Here is an 8,472-nt window from a genome sequence, read left to right on the forward strand (position 1 = left end):
GGCTCAAGGATCTCCCTTTGGGCTGATAGGCCGATGGGCCTTGTCCATATTTAATATAAACATATTTGAATAATAATGAAAATTACAATTTTTACATATCTTAAGAAAATATCTACGACCAGACCTGGTCGCTTGTGAAACATGCCCTCTGTCGTACAAATTCTCCTTTGATCGATGGTCGACCAGAATGTAACCGTTTAAATAGTCACGCGCATCCTATGTGCGTACTAATCTTGCCACATCACCAAGTGAATCTTTTTTTGGGTAAACATATAGCAACCCATTGAACTTAGAAGAAGTCAAAGGGTTAGAAAAGAGAAAAGTCTAGGATTAGATGAGATAGATTCTCAACGACTTTCATTCTAAATGGTAGAAGAAAATAGAGAAGAAGTCATTAGGAAAATTTCAATTATACTTCTCGTTGAGGATGATCCTAAGACTTATAGAGAAGCCATGCAATCTAGAGATAGTGCATTTTGGAAAGAATCCATCAATGATGAGATGGATTCCATTCTTTCCAATAACACTTGGGAATTGGTAGACTTCCCATCGGGGTCTAAGCTAATTAGGTGTAAGTGGGTATTTAGGAGAAAATACCACCATGAAGACACTATACAAGCCTTTAAAGCTAGATTAGTAGCCAAAGGGTTTAGACAAAATGAGGGTATCAATTATTTCGATACCTATGTGCCTGTTGCGAGAACAACTTCTATAAGAATTTTGTTCGCTTTGGCTTCTATACACAACTTATATGTTCATCAAATGGATGTCAAGATGGCATTCCTGAATGGTGACCTCAATGAGGTGGTCAATATGGTACAACCCGAAGGGTTTTTCCTATCAAAGTATGAACATAAAGTGTGTAGACTTGTAAAATCCTTATATGGATTGAAATAAGCTCCAAAGCAATGACATGAGAAATTCGATCGAGCCATTATGTCGAATGAGTTTAGACATAACAATGGAAATAATTGTTTGTATTCCAAAACTTGTAAGGGATATGTGATTATTGTTTGTCTATATGTGGATGACATGCTTATCTTAAGTGATAACATGACAAGGATAATAGAAATGAAGAGGTTTTTATCATCAACCTTTAAGATGAATGATATTGGAGAAGTTGATACCATAATTGGTATCAAAGTGAAGAAAAATAGTGGGGGGTTTTGCGTTGGGGCAAGCCCACTATATTGAGAAAGTATTGAACAAATTTAACCATCTCAAGGTTAGAGATGTCAATTCTCCATTCGACCATAGTCTAAAACTAGAGAAGAATGAAGGAAAAGCGGTGGCTCAATTGGAGTATGCAAATGCCATAGGGAGTTTTATGTACATGCTTAGTGTACTAGACTTGATATAGCTTTTGCGATAAGTAAACTTAGTAGGTTTACAAGTAATCCAAGTGTGGATCATTAGAAGGCTATTGAAAGAGTCCTAGGTTATCTTAAGAAAACCAAAGGACTAAGCCTTCACTACTCCAAATTTCCTTCAATCTTAGAAGGATATACGAATGCAAGTTGGATATCCAATCTAGGGGACAATTTGTCCACCATTGGTTGGGTATTTACACTTGGTGGGGGTGCAATTTCTTTGGGTTCCAAGAAACAAATATGTATATCTCACTCCACTATGGAAGCAGAGTTCATAGCTCTAGCTGCTACCGACAAAAAGGTCGAATGGTTAAGGGATCTTTTGATGGAGATACCCCTAATCAAAGAGAATGTATCCACTATATCGATACATTGTGATAGCCAAGCAACATTGGCTAGAGCATACATCGGAGTGTATAATGGGAAGTCAGTCTAACACATGGATATGTAAGAGAATTGATTCAAAGATGAGTCATCTCAATATCCTATGTGAGAACAAGTAAAAACTTGGCGGATCCTTTTACTAAGCCACTGACGAGAGATTTAGTGGCTACCTCATATTGAGGGATGGGACTTAAACTCCCTAAAGAGATTCACGATTGATGGTAACAATCTTAATACTAGTTACTTAACTAGTGTTAGGTTCAATAGGTAATAACAAGTCAATCAAGTGAATATTAGTTGTACTCAAAATAGTCTCATCTGAGATATGAGTACTTGTGAGTTACCAATTTGAGGGTTAAAACCGAGAGGTTTTTTAATAGAACTCAGTCTTGAGAAGACATGTATTTTATGGTAACAAAATACTGTAAGAGTTCTACCTATATGGACCTAGGGGTGGTGTTGCCTCTCATGAGAATTGTAGAACGTCCATGAATGGAAAGTGCACATGGCCATTAACGGTGCAAAGCGAGACAAGTAGTTCTCAAGTGAACATAGCAAATGTGTGTGTGTTATCACCGGTTTGTTATTATGGAGAGTTGGTTCAATGCCTAGTGCAACCAAATTTTCAACAAACCTTGTGATAATTACACTATAGTAAATTTCAAGTTGAAGAACACTTTACTTTATGCACCAATGCAATGGTTTCTCTAAGTTAGAGTTATTATTTAATCAATTGGGGGAAATGTTATATATTTTAAATATAATGTTGATTGATTAAATAAGTGTTACCATAGTGAACTATTTAATCAAGTGGGGGAATGTTATATTATTTGTATAATATGATATTTAGATTAAATAATGTGACAATGTGTATCACATATTGTAACATATAAAATGAGAGTACATTTTTTTGGATAATAAGATTATTCAAATATGTAACGTATTTGGAGTTAACAATTCAGTTACAAGTTTGTAACCCCCAAATATTATCCAATAATGTGTAGATTTGATGTTACACATTTTGATTTGAATTTGTCAAATCCATAAGTGATATAGACGTTGGAGACATGATTTTAACCCTCATAATGTGTTTGGAGGTTACAAAGTCATGTGGGAAGAGTATAAAGCTGTTTGGAAAATTGCACAAAATAATGTGCTAAAATTGGGCTGTGGTCGCGACCTGGGGAACAGAGACTCACTGCCGCGGCCAGTGAAGTTGATAGCCAAACCCAATTTTCTTTTTCCATTTTGAATGATTCTAACAGCTCATGTGACTCCCAAAACTTCTTTTTAATTCCATAAATATCCAATTAAACATTAGTAATAACCATGGGGGTTGGTGGAATTTGAAATTCAAAGGGTATCTCAAAACTCTATAAATAGGAGCATATTGCTCACTTGTATGATACACAATTTTCTATCCACTAGAGCACTTGGCTAGAAAATCACCTGGATGCATGTTTATTCCAGAGAGCTATTTCCATTTAAGAGAATCCCTTAGTGCTTGAGATAGGGGGAAATGAGCTTTTGGATAAAGGTTGTAAACCTTGTTCAAGTTGGTGATCCCCAATGCTCTTCACTTTGGATGTGTGAGTGAGAGTGTTTTTTGTTGTTCTTGTTCTTCTATTGTTTTTATCTTCATCTCTTTATTTTTCTATTTACATATTTAGTTGTATCTTTATTGTTAGAGAATATATAATTATTGCTCAATGGAATTATGGAAAAACCAAATACAACTCTATGCAAAAATACAATGGACAAGATAATATTGATTAAATAAGTATTACAACTCAATTGCTCAAAATACAAGTAAATATAAAGATGTAGAAGAAGAAGATTACAAACTCAATACTATAACAATACAAGTAAATAAGAAGAACACAAGAATGAAAAACACAAACAAACTCTCACACAACCAAAGTGTAGAGTAGTGGGGATCACCAACTTGAACAAGGTTCAAGACCTTTGTCCAAAAGCTTATTTCCCCCTATTCTCTAAGCACTAAGGGATCTCTCTAGGAAATAGCTCTCTGGAATTATCAAGCCTTTTGGTGTATTTTTCAGCCAAGTGCTTTGTGGATGAAAAAATGGTATGTCTTACAAGTGAGCATTAGGCTCCTATTTATAGAGTTTAGAGACACCCTTTGAATTTCAAATTCCACCAACCCCATGGCTGTTACCAATGATAAATTGGGTGTTTTATGGAATTAAAATAGAGATTTGGGAGTTACTTGGCTGTTGGAAACGTTCAAAATTGGATAAAAACCGACTTAGTATGAATCTGTCAGCCACTAGCGCCGCGACGCTAGTTTCAAGCGCCGCGGCCCTTGGTCAGTTTCAACAACCAATTTTTTGAGTTTTTTCCAAAACGTTCCAATTTATTCCCACTTGATTTTGTAACTTCCATACACAATATGGGAGTTAAAATCACATCTCTATCAGCCATTTCTCATATGGCTTTATGAAATCCAATCTCAAATGTGTAACATATAATATACACATTATTGGGTAATATTTGGGAGTTACAAATTTGTAACTGATTTTGTAACTCCAAAATATGTCACATTTGGATACACACATGTGTCCAATTTGTGACTCTCAATAATATGTTACAAGGTGTGACAAATCACATTTGTGTGACAAATCACATTTTGTCACATTATTTAATCTAATATTATATTATATGAAATAATATAACATTTATGCTATAGAGTTGTACTTCCATCTATATCTCTTGCCCTTTATCCTTTAGTTTATTTGTATCATTTTATAGAGTTGTATTTTCTATTACTATCTACTTCTACATCTTTCTATATTTACACGTATTTTTTGCAATAGAGTTGTAAGTTATTTAATCAATCACTTTATCTTTTGTATTATTTTGCTTAGAATTGTAAGAGTATTACTTTTTCCATTGAGGCAATATAGTTATCTCTAATACTATTTTCACACTTTAATACTCAAGATATACATATTTTCTTGAATATTGAATTTAGAAACCTCTTTGTTTCTATAACTCCAATTTTTATCTAAATTGATTCCTTTTTTAATCAAATATATCACAAACTAACCTTAGACATCAATCATATCTAGATTACCCATATTATACATAAAGCTAAACTTATTTAGAATGTGGAATTCCAAATCACATAACTTGTGCGTATACATTTTAATAAAATGACCAAATTAATCAATCATTTCTCAAAATAAATTGACTAATTTTGGGGCAGCACCCCACATTTCTCATATAATGATAATAAAATATCACTTTAAAATAGAAACTTCTTCATTCCTATTAGGTCCTTTACATTATCCTCCAAGATAATAGTAGACTTATAATTCCCAAATTTTATCACGAGCCATTAAATCACATGATAATTTCACAATAGGTCAAATAAACAAGATCTCAATGTTAGTTTATTTTGACTCATTCACTTGCAAAAACACGATACACCCATTTGAAAGTAACATTCACTTGGTTTGCTTTCTTTTCATATTTGAGAAGATGAAATATGTAAGCACAAATACAATGTGAAAATTTCTCAAAAAAATAATCACAATCATAGAGTAATAGGACAATACTCTTACCTATTATTTATATATTGTTAACAAGTTCGTCTTGAAACTTTTTTAACATCTCACACAAATTTCTCATATCACAATATTTAAATAATGAATCTCTGTTGTGATATTTCAGTGCACAAGTATACGCAATTGTAAACAAGTAATAAAGTGATAAATAGAACATCATTCCCATGAGGATTTTTTATTAATTACTAACAAATTCAATTCTAATTCTATTTGGTAAACGTATTTTTAACTTTAGAAAAATTAAGAAATAAAATAAAGAAACAAAAGAAAACAAGAATATAAATAGTGATATAATTCAATGGATGAAAACTAAGGCATTTCATTTCATCAACTTTCCAATCTATTATTTCACTATTAAGATTTTATAACTCTTTTTCCTAAATTGATAACGAGTTTACTAAAACAATTCCTATTCTTTCTAGGACATAAGAATTTCAACCTATATGTGAATTTTCTACATCTCTGTGATAAATTATAACATATAGCAGATATTAATAACAAAAATCCTAAAAGATACACAAACCATACAGATACTCTCGTCCAATATCGAAATTTGTGATTATTTAATTATAGCATATTCAATTCTCACTTCTCAGATTTTGAATCAAAATCATAAATCAAGAAAATTGTGATCAGGCACTCACAAGCATTAAACACAAATTAAATAATTCAGAATATAGATGAAGAGGAAATTATAAAATCCTCATAGAAAATAAAAGAGATTCAAGTGACTACATTAAAACCTTAGAAAAGAAAATTAGTTCAGAATGATGAAGGAAACCATAAACAATCTCATAGAAAAGAATAGAAAAAGAAGTAAGAGAAGAAAGAGAGCTTCCTAAAATAATCTTAAGCATTCTTTTTATAGTGATAAGGTTTTGAATTTTTTTTCTAGATGTTTATCCTTGTTACTTGATGATGCTCCAAAATATCTTCATTTGAATTTCAAATCGTGTATCTCTAGGATGTGTAATCTTATAGGTCAAATATCACCTAGTAAACGTTCGAATTTCACTTTTCTTGTGAACCAAGCTTTTGTAGGGCTTTGAATAAACTTTCCAACACCACCAAGAACATGTAAATACGATATGTGAATAGGGAGATATGGTAAAAATAGCGAAACTATCTCAGATTCAAAATATCTTAGATTTTTCCAACAATTTAAGTTTGAATTCTCCTTTATCTTCTCCAATCAATTCAAATAAATATCTTCTATTTTTTTTCCTAATTGAAGATGATATTTCAAAATTTTGAAATATTGATCAAATATCTATGTAACAAATGACAACCTGAAAAATACAACAACCACACATAAAAAGAACTAAAAATATAATAATAAAACATTAAAAAACTAAGACTAAAAAGTAACATAAAAATATCCTATCAAATTCCCCAAACTAAAACCTTTGCTCGCCCTCGAGTGAACACAAAAGACAAACAAAAACCCTAAAACAACCAACACAAATGAATCAAGCCAACAACAACAATTTAAGCCTCAAAATATTATGAATGACATGCTTATATAATCTTTAGGAAAATTAACCACTAATCTAGAATTTTAGTCAAAATATTATTCCAACTTTCTTAGGTTCAAACAAAAATAAAAGCTCTCCCAATCATGATTAATATATAAACTGCATTTGAATCAATTTAAACCCACTGAATCTTTCAACAAAATCACTCAATATTATTATCACATAAGCTTTCTATACTTACTAATCTCCACTAATGTAGACAATACATGCTTAAGAATCAATAGAACTTTCATGAATTATAATTGAATGACTTAAGTAAAGGTGTGACAATCAGAATCCTGTGATTCGCAGGGGGAAAGACTGGGTAAAAAGCTATGCAATCCCACATTGCCCGGGGAAGGTTAAGTTTGATGATTCCAAGACTGTGTAGGTATGGGACTACACAGTTGAAGAGAGATTAAATTGATTGATGGGTACTACCTATGCCAACAAGATGCATCTTCTTTTCGGTAGCCCATCATTTGAGAACTCCAAAGTTAAGCGTGCTTGACCTGGAGTAGTCTTATGATGGGCGACCTCCTGGGAGGTTTTCCCAGGAAACATGCGAGTGAAGACAAAGCACGCTGGAAATACTTGTGTTGGTTTTCAGGGCTAATCGTCATTCCAGGAAGCAGTCATATTGACGTGGGGCGTTACACTCTTCATAGGGGCTTCAAGAGTATGATGGACTTGGCTTGATCAATGGGACCACCTAAGTATGGCTTAACTTGCTGACCATTCACTTTGAACATTTCATTATTCTTATTTTTCAATTCCACTGCTCTGTATGGAAAGAGGTTCACCAATTTGTGTGGACCTGATAGCCTTGACTTCAACTTTCCTAGACACAAATTCAACCTTGAATTGAACAATAAAACCTAATGTCCAGGTTGAAATTCTTTGCGAACAAGGTTTTTATCATGCAAAGCTTTGGTGCATTCCTTGTAAATCTTCGCATTCTCGTAAGCTTCATTTCGCCATTCATCAAGTTCATTTCTTTTCATAAGTCTATTTTGTCCAGATATGTTCAAATTCATATTCACTTGTCCCATTGCCCAATAAGCTCTATGTTCATACTCCACCGGTAAATGACATGTTTTACCAAAATTTAAGCAGTAAGGAGACATACCAATGGGAGTTTTAAATGTCGTCCTATAAGCCTAAAACACATCATCAAACTTTTTGGACCAATCCTTCCTTGAGCTATTGATGGTATTTTCTAAAATTCTTTTCACCTTTTTATTGGACACTTCTGCTTGACCATTTGATTGGGAATGATAGGTTAACACTGTTCTATGCCTTACTCCATACCGAGCAAAGCAAAGCATCGAATAGTGCGAGGATTTCCAAACCTAGTGAAAATATGCTTTTGTAAGAAATTTAGAACTACCTTTCCATCATTAGTAGGAGTTGCCGCTGCTTCCACCCATTTAGACACATAGTTCACAACAAGCAAAATATACTTATTATTGTAGGATGACGGGAAAGGTCCCATAAAACTGATCCCCCACACATCAAATATTTTCACTTCCAATATGGCATGTTGTAATAACCAAGTTATTATTCTACTTTCTAGAATTATTTTTGTTTCTCTACTCTGAATGTGGATATGAA

This window comes from Humulus lupulus, chromosome 6 (assembly GCF_963169125.1).
Source record: "Humulus lupulus chromosome 6, drHumLupu1.1, whole genome shotgun sequence".
Taxonomy (NCBI): domain Eukaryota; kingdom Viridiplantae; phylum Streptophyta; class Magnoliopsida; order Rosales; family Cannabaceae; genus Humulus; species Humulus lupulus.